At 34.6% G+C, this 12,197-nt stretch overlaps 1 protein-coding gene across 1 annotated transcript in view; it reads right to left on the bottom strand.

Moving 5' to 3' along the window:
* LOC145243470 (putative histone-lysine N-methyltransferase set-23) overlaps positions 1–12,197 on the bottom strand; it is a 416,813-nt gene that overhangs the window by 142,874 nt on the left and 261,742 nt on the right. The window lies entirely within an intron of this gene.

Here is a 12,197-nt window from a genome sequence, read left to right as displayed (position 1 = left end):
ACACTGCAGTATGAGCTGTCTCTATACAGTTCCAAGCTGGAATTGGCTCTTTGGATGCTCAGGTTTGAGCAGGTGATGAGGAGACCTGAGTTTGCCTAGTTACCAGGGTAACCCTCAGCATTGCAAAGCCTAGTGGAAAGGTAACCCAATATGGTCAACAGCTACCTTTGTGTTTATGTGTGACCTTTCTTGTTAGGGTGATGGACCCGACAAGCAGCTAAATCCCACCCCGACACAGTAGATCAAAGCCTCTGTTCAGTCTCGAAAGACAAAGGATACCCCTGTAGGAGCAGTTGTACGTGTAATTGTGTGGCAAGGGTCGCGCAATCCCTAACCACACCTATCCGGAATCGACACTGTTTGGGTCCAGTGGCAAGGAGAAGACCAGGACGACTGGAAACAATGCCGAGATAAGCGGAGAGCACATGCAGCACCTGGAAGTCCCAAATGGTCACCCATTTAGTACTGACCAGGCTCAATGTTGCTTAGAGATCCCTAGGTGTAAGAACCCTTCTACTCCAATAGTTTCTTCCCCAGAACTGCTAGATTTTGGAACTCCCTTCCGGTTCCTGTTTTCCCAACTGTACTGACATGCAGAAATTCAAGTGTAATGTGAACAAATATCTTGCTGCTCATCTTCCTTCATAATATCCCTGCAACTTATGCCCTCAATAGTAGCCCCCTACTTCAAAGTGGCACTATGCCTTGTTTGGGGTGAAAATTGAACAAGCACTCACCTAAATCGGTGATTAGAGGCATCAGGTGCTCGTCTGAACTCCAATCTCTGGTTCCCCCTCGCCAATCTTTCACGAAAAACACCCGTCTAGCTGAATCCATTGGGAAAAATTTCCCCCACTCTTTATCTGTGCCTAAATCAAAACGTGGATTCCATGAACAAAGCTTCTTTCTTGGAACTGCACGCCTGTGGAACTCTGTTCCGTCTGCCTGCTTCCCACCTGACTACAACTTGGATGTCTTCAAGTCCAACGTTAACAAATTCCTAATGAACCGCCCCCTTAAGTAAACACTTCATCAAATCTCCACACTAACGTAATGTACTTGCAATAACCCTTATCCCTGAGTGGCTTCCGGGCCTTGATAAGTGGTGACCACTGTGTAAAAGAAAAATAAATAAATAAATATATTGAAATATTCTGTTTTTCCTAGATCGGGAGTTCGATCTTTACTAGTAACCTATGATTTTGACATTTTTTTACTTTTCAAACTACATGTCAGGAAAAGAAATAACGGTTTATAGCAGGTATGAGGCAAATTGGGATCACTTCTACTCCTTCATTCAGGTTCAGGATTATCACTTCTACCATAGACGTTAGTTATCCAACCGACAAGAACTGGGGGGTTTTTTAAGCACAAGAAGTATTATTAGAATTTAGGTAAAAAATGGCATCGGTAAAAATAAAAATGGCACAAGGTGTTTTTCTATTTTCCGCACATAAAAGATAGAAAAGGCCGCGATTATGACTGATAATTTATTGTTTGTATAAAAGAATGACAAGATGTCGTGTAGGAAATTCAAATATTCTGAGTTACGCGTCCTTTGTTTGCTGATCTGAAATGTATCAATTTTCCATCAGAATGTCTTTCCTCAGATACACACACCCACACAAACACACATACATATATAACTACTTCATTTACTCACATAAAATTAATATACGAAAGTATAAATTTATGCGTAAACTTTAAGTATATACTTCAGAAGTGCTCAATACGTAGGTATATCTAGTCAGTAAGTTATAAAATACATATGGCGATTAAGCTACACTGAATATTCCGCAGTTCATCCATTCTAGGACTCTTCAGGCTTATGCGCATAAGCCTGAAGAGTCCTAGAGTGGATGAAACGCGGAATATTTAGTGTAGCTTAATCACCATATATATTTTATAACTTACTATATATATATATATATATATATATATATATAGAGAGAGAGAGAGAGAGCGTAATGTCTAATTATGCACTCAACGTCGAAATATACTAAGTCTAGACAACAGGTGTTTGGAAAAGGTTGTTTTTCTTTTCTTTAGGTGATTCGATAGTTCCGTCCTTCGAAAGATTTACATCGGAATTTAAATGACAAATCAGACAGTTTCGTCATCTAAAACCCAAATATAAAGTTTTTCATGGGTTTGAATATCCTATATATTAAGTTTCATGTCTGTAGACCAAAAACTTACTGAGGAGTTTGGTAGGCAAAATTTTAAAACAAATATATACATGCATACATAAATATATATAGAGAGAGGTTTGTGGTTACTGTCATTTTTTTTACACAAATATTACACAAGTAATATATCTGTATGAATCTAATTACACGTAATAGTTTATTAAATATGATCATCCCATAAGAAAACCGAAAAAAAACTAATAGGGAATTAAAATGAATGTTTAAAAGAATATGGAAATTAGCTAGATCTTTTGCAGATGAATGCAATTCCATGACCCATATATAACAAGCTTGTATTTACTTTTGAAATAAACAAAAAATAGGTCCCCCTTTTTTCTTCTAGATCTTTTTTCTGTTATTAAAGTGTAGTATCTGTCCCAGCAGATACTGCAATCAAAGACTATATTTGGGGGCAACCCCACATATCAGACCATTGCTCTCGAGCAATCAGTTTTGGTCAATGTAGGGGAAACCCTTCATACCAATTGTCACTATTCAGTTCACTCTAGGATGAGCTGGTCCCCCTCCCCTCACTCTCCACATTAAAAAACGGCCTTGTGCTTAATTTGCTCAGTGGGGGAGCAAATAAATAACTAAATAGAAAAAAGGCTTGTCTTTTTTCTGTTGTTCTTGGCCTTTGGGTCGGGATCAAATCGTAGTATCTGTTCTGATGCTTCACTTTAGCTAATTTGTTCTTGGTCAATGGAGGGGAAACCCTCAATAATGAGACCATTATTATTTTTGCTCCCTATCAGAGTACCCCTTTTTACCCTTCTTTTGGGAACTGGTTTAATCCCACATTAAAAACGACCTTGTGTCACATTTTGCTTTTGTGGGAGAGCAAATAAATACTAAAAGAAAAAAGTTTTTTTTAATATGAATATCAATACCCCCCCCCAAATATATATATATATATACATATATATATATATATATATACTAGATTAGACTACCCGTGACCCATTGGGTCAGTATGTTATATTAGCTATGGAATTCATGTATGAGCGTGACACTTGTGACGTAAAGAAAATTGTTTTTTTTTGACATAACAGAAACACTTCTATGAAAGTAAATTGAAATGAAAAATCATGGACCGATCACTCAAACATGAAAAAAACAATCCTCCCTATTCGTGAAAAGTTACCTATTTTTCCAGATAATCGTTCAAAAATCGAAAATTAAACATGGTTTTCCTACGAATTGAACGCCGACGAAAGTTATTTAGCAGTAAAATTGCACATGAACTTACCGATGAGAAATATAACAATGAAAACCCACATTGGAATCCTTCAACCAAGTTATAGAAACTTAAAATCTAAAAAAAAATAATTAATAAAACCTGAAGCAAAAAAATAAAACCTAAATAAATAAAATAAAATAAAACTAATATTCAAACAGATTAGTAAATGTGTCAACAAATTCACCGTTCTCACACAACTATTTTGTATCTAGAAATGTAAACAAAAATAAAAAAAGAAGGAAGGAAAAGGAACGGATAGAGAGTAGTAGTAGTCTTGGCTTTACTACAATTGTTCTTATGTTTGTCAACGGGTTAAAGTTGTTTAGTTGTAAAAAAATAGTGACAGTATAGTTGTAATAAAGAATAGTTGCAAAACACCCCCACTCTTCCCATGTTAAATAATAATTTTGAAATAATAATGTTAATATTTCAGTGTGCAGGTCAAAATCTGCAAAAGAAGCGATTTGTGTTTATTTGTTTACGTTGTTATGGGTTAATGTTTGTGCATGCATGCACAACCGGATGTCGTAAACCGGAAAGTGGGTTACATCACTCGTTACAAGGTCATTTGAGTTTTATAATTATATAGATATAGATGTGCGTGTGTGTGTGTGTGTGTGTGTGTGTGTATATATGTATGAAAAACTTTTCAGAAAGTTTTATAAAAATCCAAGGCATCAATTTTTTTTTTATTAAGCACGAAAGTGTCAATTTTAGCCATTTTAAGTCGAAAGGCCTCCCCCCTTTGGAGGCAACCAGAGTTTTCCTGGAAAATGCATTCTGTTATTTTTTTTACTCATATCATGTTTAATGTTTGTGCAAAATTTTTTTAAATTCCAAGGCGTAGTTATTGAGAAAAGTGCAGAAGGACGAAAAACGGGGGACCAAAAATGACTGATTAAGAAGAACTGAAAATTTTGAAGTATGTCATGGTTAGTGCAAACAGGTTTCTTAATTGAATTATGATCAACTTTTGGATTCCAAAATTGGAAATTTTGAATGTAGGTGGAATGTGTAGTTTGAATTTCTACATAAAAATTTTTATACATGCCTTCGATATAAACATATCCTCACAACATTTTGCCTATTAGACAATTAATCAAGTAAACATTTTTCAACTTTATAAAAAATGGTAGAGAATTTTCAGTGTGGAAAGTGATGAAGATGATGATGATGGTTATGATGAAGAAGATGATGATGACCAGGAGGAGGTGGAGGAAGAGGAGGAGTAAGATAATTAGGATGATGATGCGAATTATGATGATCACCATCATAATTCTCCTACTCCTTTAATTTAATCTTGTCGAATTTGGACCCATGGTGCAATGGATAGAGCACTTGGTAAAATCCCATTGTAAAAGTTACATTCGCGGAGATTGAAGGGTCAATCGTCAGTGCAGGCCCAAAATTAAAAGTGCGAATTACGTAGAACTTCTACCTAATCATGGCTACCCCTGTGGATTAAATGAAGGGTTCTATTAGAAATTCTGTGCAGATTCCCGACATCAAGATTCCCATGTTCGACAGTTGAATACAACAGAGTAACATTCAAATCCAATGTAAACAAATTTTTGTTGAACCATCCCCATAAATAATCAAATTCTACCCAATTTACACCATTAATGATTACTAAACTACCACCTTACATTCATTAAGCCTTAACCTCGAGTGGACTGTAGGCCTTGATAAGTGGCGACCTCCAAGTATAAACAAAAAATGTAAAAAGTTTCTTTAAAAAGAAAAAATGGCAGAGCTCTAGATTAGTATCAAACTCCTACCCTATAAAACTTGAGATCACGTATATTATTTCAGACGGTGTAAGCCAAAGAAATATACCCTCAACTGCAATTACTGTGCACTTTGTGTAGAACACATTAAAGGTTTACTGTGGTTTCCTGGTAGGGTCAAGTTTGAGACCCAAAAGAGGGCAACTTTGCTTTGGAAACAGGCCAGCAGAGAGAAAATGAAAATCAGTAAGGTTCCTAACAAAATCACGTGTCCTCAAAGATTTTGAGACTTGACACTTTTTCTGAAGGTGCACTACTTTGAAAAAAAAAAAAAAAAAAAAAAAAAAGATTCATCTGAAGAAAATCAGAAGTTATATCGGCCGAAACGTTGTGCAAATAAAACTCCAGATGAGAACAGTAATTCTGAAGAATCCAAATAATACGAAAAACTGTTTTTGTTTTTTTGTATCAACAATCTGTCAATGAGCTTATAGATGCCTCACTCTTAAAATTCTTTAGATTTTGATGTGAAATATGAGTCTAACTCGCATTCAATCATCCCTTGTGGTGTTAACCTAAGGCTATATAAATGGTTCTGTATCCTCAAAATAAGTGATAATCCGCGGGAGCTAGGTCAAGAGAATATGCAGGATGGAACAAGATTTCCCAATTAAATTCTCCTGAGAGAATAGTAGTGCTGTATGATGAGAAGTATTATCATGATGGAAGATGACTCCCTTTCTGTTGACTAAATAAGGTCGTATTTGGGTTAACATTGGGGTGAGAATATTGCAGAAAAAATATGAATGATGCTTTAATAATTTGAAATAAAAAGTTATAAATTAATCATGATGATATGTTTAAGTAATAAATTACAATGGTTTAAAATCCCCGCTTTACAAACCGGCAAAAACTTGTGCACTAGCGTAATATATAGGGTGTCCAAAGATTCACTGAAGGATTTTGAACTAAAATACATTCTTTATTTTTGATGATATCTTTTAGTAATCCAAGTGAGCTAAGTAAATAGATCATAGAGGATGGAGCAAGATTTTTCGACCAAATTATCTTAGATCTTTGGTCAGTAATGCTCTGTGAGGACGAGCATTATCATGATGGAAGATGACCTTCTTTCTATTGAGAAAAAAGGGTTTTTTTCGTGTCAGCATGAATGAAAATATTACAGAAAACTATGAATAATGCTTTAATAATTTGAAAGAAAAAGTTATAAATTAATCATAGTGGTATGTTCAAGTAATAACAATATGCATGAAATAAATTACAATGGTGTAATATGCCTTTTCTGCAAATCGGCAACATATTTTGCACCGACCTGATAAATAAGCCATATTATCAATCCTCATCTAAAAATTCTGAAAATCGTATTGCACTTTTGTAATGAAGCGGTGCGCTCTTACTATAACAGAGCATCAACAAACGAGAAAAGCAGCAGCAGCCGCATTTAAAGCATGTATGCAAAGTGGCAAGTGTGCAAGTGCTGACGTCAGGGAAGAAAGGAGAGAAAAGGAAAATAAAAAATAAACCTTGTGGCCAGAAAAAGCGGAGAGAGAAGAGGTGTTTGACGCATGTTAAAGCGAGCGGACGCATGCAGGATAATATAAATGTGGGAAAAGAAAAGAAAGAAGCAAAGTGCACGACGGGGAAGATGGACGTGTGAAGTCAAGGTCAAGAAAGTACTGGCTAGGGTCGGCATGAGGTGGCAAGGAGAGAGACTTTTAAAAAGCACATGTTATATGGCAGAGCATTGTAAAACATATGGGTGTGCGAAAAGACTTTTGAAAGAGAATAAAAGGCATTATTTTGGAAGAAACATGAATGAGTTGGTTTTTTGTTTCTTTCCAATTTTTTTGTTTGTTTGTTCTTTTGCGACAAAGACAGTGTATGGGCCCGAGTAGTTGAAATGAAACAGTTAAGGTTTTTAGTTCTCTCCCACTGCAAGGACTTAGAAAGTGGGATTGCAAAGTCAGCACCCCAGAGGAGGGGCACTCTGACCTGCAAAAAATGACTGAGCAGCCCCGTTATGAATTCCTGGTAAGAGTGCCTCTGGCAATTACCAACAAACTAACCTCTTCTTAAAGAAAGAAGGCAAGGCCTGGGAGAGTGGACCTCTTAGAACTGCACAGAACTAAACTCCCACCACAAAATCAACAGGGACCGACTACATTATAATTTTAGTAGAAAATTTGGTGAGTAACATCATCAATCCAAAGTCGTCTCAGATAATCAGAACATTTAATATTACCGATAAATACTAGCAGGACCTGTGGAAATTCAACAGCTGCAGTTTTCATATGTAATATATAGCTGCTCGGCAATTTGTGGATGTTCAGTGTGAATGGAGACCCCACAATATTAATTAAGACAATGCGGAAATGAACGATGTAAAAAAAAAATGCAGAACATCTTAACAATTGTTTATTTGGATAATTTAAATGCGAAAACGAAAAAGCAATTGGGACGCTGAAAACGTACACAGTAAAACAATATGTTTTATTGTCACGTTGATTATTTATTTGTAACGCAAATTAAAAAAAAACATATTTTCGGGGTTATTCATTTATGTTGGTAGTGTAGAAGAATTTGTATGAATGTTCTTTTAAGAAAGGTTTGTTAAAAACTGGAGAATAAATTTTGTTATGGGTTTATGTTTATGTACACATGCGCAACCGGAAGTCGTAAACCGGATGTGTGGTTACAACACCCGTTACAAGGTCATTGGAGTTTTATAATTATATAGATATACGAAATCTGGATAAATCAAAATATGATATTTCAGCGTATTTACACTCGGGCAAAGCCTGGCACTCCCCACCCGGCTAATATATAGATACATAATTTGTAAAACCAGTTTTACATACTCTTCAATGGTGGGTGGTGGATATGGTTATTACAGCATTATTAGAAAACTGAAAGGAAGAATGAGATAATTTGGGTTGTTTCCTTTTTTTTTTTTTTTTTCCATCGTTAAGTTTTATGTCAAAAGGGGTTTTGTATTTAGAAAATCACATGAAGTAATTCCATTATACCTAAAGTGCGCTGATGTCACCACAAATGTTGGGTCCTCATTTAGCCATCAACCTGACATTTTGTTCACTGCAAAATTTAAATCCTGACTCACTAAAAAAAAAAGAAAAAAAAATGTTGAAAGGTCCCTTAATGGAGGCCTCTCATTTTCGTAAATCATAACATTGAATCCTTTCTATGTTATTTTATAGCCTAACAATTTTCCCTTCACCAAAGTATATCATAGATATGGTATGATAACGTTGACACTATTGTTGGGATGATTAATTGGAATCCGGAAGCAGAAAAAAAAAAAAAAAAAAAAAAAAGAAAACGGGAGTTTTGAAGTATCACAATTAGTATCGTTAAGTAGGATTGAGAAATAAGTGTCCCCAAGGAGGGGCACACTGACTTACAAAAAGTGACTGGGCAGTCCTGTCGGCATTACCAGGTAAGGGCGCCTCAGGTGATTACCAATAAACTAACCCCTTCTTAAAGAAAGAAGGCAAGACCTGGGAGGGTGGACCTCCTAGAACTGCACAGAATTAAACTCCCACTGTAAAATCAACAGGGATCTGATCATTACAGGAATGGTCTAATCTCTGTTGACTTTGAGGGCTAGGATAAAAATCCTTAGTTGCAATCGGTATCGGAAAAATTTATGCACTATTTTCCACTGCCAAAAGTGATAATTTTAATTGTTTTTTTGTTTTTTTTTAAATTATTTTGTTTAAAACATAATTTTCAATTGCTGGTCCTAATGGTAAAATTATAAATAATTAAAATTTATAGATCAACTCTACAAGTGTATTTTTACGTTAGCAAAAATATGTGCATACATTACATGGAGATTGGTGGGTTTGTACTGCAATGCTAAAAATAAAACAAAGATACAGGCCTTCAATCACGTTGACCCAATTGCAGTGAAAGCATTTGATGGGACTCTGCTCAAGGTTGTCGAAAACTTCAAGCACCTTAGAGCATGGTCAGAGAGCACTGAAAAAAGATTTGGAAGTGGGAAAAGCACCGGCATAGAGCGCATGTCACAAGTTGACGAAGAAAAGGCCATCCACTCTCTCAGAAAAGTTGCCATTAAGATTCTTTGTAGCCCCGGTAGAAACAATCCTTCTCTATGGTGCTGAGGCATGGACTCTTACAAATGCACCGAAGAAGAGACTGGATGACTGTTACACATGGATGCTCAGGATGGCCTTCAATACATCATGGAGGAGCCATGCAGCAAACCAACAGCTTTATTGCGACCTACCACCAGTATCACTGAAAGTACAGCAAAGAAGGATGAGAGTGGTCGGTCACTGCATGAGACACAGCAAAAAGGAAGCCAGCAAGCTAGTTCTCTCGATACCAAAAGATGGACATCCAAACCGTCGTAGAAGAAGAATGGCCTACATTGACAACCTGCTACAGAAGACAGGATTAGAAAGTGTTCGGAACCTGCAAACTGTCATGCGAGATCGTGAGAACTGGAGAAGATGTGTAGATTCAGTAGTGAAACGTCCTGAAAGACAACGGCGATGAGATAAGATGTACATGGCTATATCATGATGTCTTTGACCACTTATTACTTCACTCACAACCAATAATTCCGGTAACTTAACAAGCTTATATCTCCTATTAAATAATAAAATTTTGTTAATGCAAATGTCATAAATGAATAATCCCTATTCACTTGCCTCCCTACGAGGGCATAGTTTTGAGCAATTTATTGAAGGACCAAATGTTTATAACAAAACCGCCATTTTTTAAAAGTCTAACTGAACAGACTTGGCATTACTTTTGCTCCAAAGTTAATAAACGCTTTAAAATAAGTTAAAACACAAAAAACGAACTTATCCAGGTATATAGAGGAGTAACTTATCTTGCCTTTGGTAACATTTATTTGTCGTATGCTTGTTCCACTCTTTTTTGGGGGGGAGGGGGGCTTGGCTATTGTAAAAAATACTATTTAAGGTAGGGAAATCTAACTCCCCAAAAAGGGCACTCAGAATTAGAACAAAAATTAAAATTTACTCAATCTATGAGAATTTCTCCTTCAGTAACTAAGAACAGAAAATATAAAATGTAGTATTAGAACAGCTACTACACTTTACTCCTATCCAAAAAGGTAAAGCAAAGTGAATCGTTTTTGATTAATTTCCCAATTGCATTTCCTTTAAGATGAGAGGCGTTTTTAACAAAATCCAACAAAAAAAAAAAAAGTGTGAAAAAAAAAAAAAATACAACAAATAAATGTTACCAAAGGCAAGCTAAGTTACTCTTTTACCTACATGGATTGGTTATTTTTTGTGTTTTAACTTATTTTAAAACGTTTTTTTCTTTCACTTCAATCTAAAAACAGTATCAAGTCTATTGAGTTAGAATGAAAAATAAATGTTCTCATTACAATTAGGTTGAGCCTCAATAATGGCTCAAACATCCAAAATTAAACAAAATATTGGTAGTATTCAATTTCATTTTTTCACAATTGGTGGCATTTATTGAATATGTTTCTAACCATAGTTTGTTTAATTTTCGATTTTTGAGCGATTATCTAAACTTCACTTAGCTGTAATGAGACCGCCAATTTTCCTATTATTCTAACTTAACGGTCTTGATAGTACATTTTTTTTTAAGTAAAAAAAAACGGTTTAGAATAAATTTAAACAGAAAACACTTATAACCAGGTAGATTTCACTTAGGTAGGAGTAACTTAACTTGCCTTTGGTAAGATTTATTTGTTATATATTTGGGTGCTTGTTAAGATAGAATCGACAAATTGATTTTTTTAAATATGTCGTTTTAAGTAAAATCAATATTACTAGATTATCATGTCAAAAAATAGTAATATATCCAAAGGTTACAAAAATTTATCGAGTAGAAAAACTTCTACAGTTTTTCAGTAGGAAAAAAAAGTCCATCGCTATAGACAACAAATATTGCAGCCATGAACAAGTAATGTAAAATATTCGTTCCGGGTTATGTCCCCTGTGTATAGATTCTTACTGGCAAATGTGTAGTTTAGCGGCGTAAATTATTTGACAAACAAAAACTTATGAAATTATTAATTTTTATATAAAACACACTATTAGACCCTAAGGCTGAAATAAAACCAGAAAAAAAATTCATTTTTATTATTTTTTCATCATTTTTATTAGACTAAATGTACGATATTCGAGGTCGCCATTTTGCGTTTAAAATTTGGCATTTCTAAAATTCGACAGATTGGTCTTTTTAAGGCCAAATTTGGCCCTTTTCATCCTCTTTAATGGAACCATTGGCTGCCATTTTTTTTTTTTTTGTCATGAAAGAGCGTAAAAAGGCTAAATTGGCTTTAAAAAGGCCAATCTGTCAAATCTTAGAAAGGCCAAAATTTAAAAGCAATACATATCTTACATTTAATTTAATAAAAAATGATGAAAATATAATAAAAATGATTTTTTTCTGGTTTTATTTTAGCCTTTGTGTCTAATAATGTGTTTTATATAAAAAAATAATTAGTTTTTGTAAATTTTGGATTGTCAAATAATTTACGCCGCTAAATTGCACATTTACCTTCTTACTGCTTATTTATAACGTCTAAGAAAATGTAATTTAAACCAATTTTTTCGTAAAAATTACTTTTAACTATAAATAATTTTCTACTCAATGATTTTTCGTAATTTTTGGATATATTACTATTTTTGGCATAACAATTAAGTACGTAATATTGTTTCTTTGCTTAGAACAACATATTAAAAAAAATCAATCTGTCCACATTATCTTAACAAGCACTTTTATTTGGCTCTGGTAAAAAATGCCCCAAATTATTTACATGGTTAACAGTTAATACTAAACCGAAATTTCGTGTCTTTTTTTTTTTAATTATTATTTCAGGTCGGCCTTCCATCCGCACCCTAACAGAAACAAAAAAAAAAAAAATGCTCCCTTTAAAAAAAAAAACAAAAAAAAAAAAAACCCCTGATAAACCTCTCTCCCCTTAAAAAAAATGTTACTTTTCTGCTGAGTCCACAGACACGT

Source organism: Euprymna scolopes, chromosome 22 (assembly GCF_053919585.1).
Source record: "Euprymna scolopes isolate OS-2025 chromosome 22, ASM5391958v1, whole genome shotgun sequence".
Taxonomy (NCBI): Eukaryota; Metazoa; Mollusca; class Cephalopoda; order Sepiida; family Sepiolidae; genus Euprymna; species Euprymna scolopes.
Note: the sequence above shows the minus strand (reverse complement) of the source record. Positions and strands in the feature narration are given on the sequence as shown.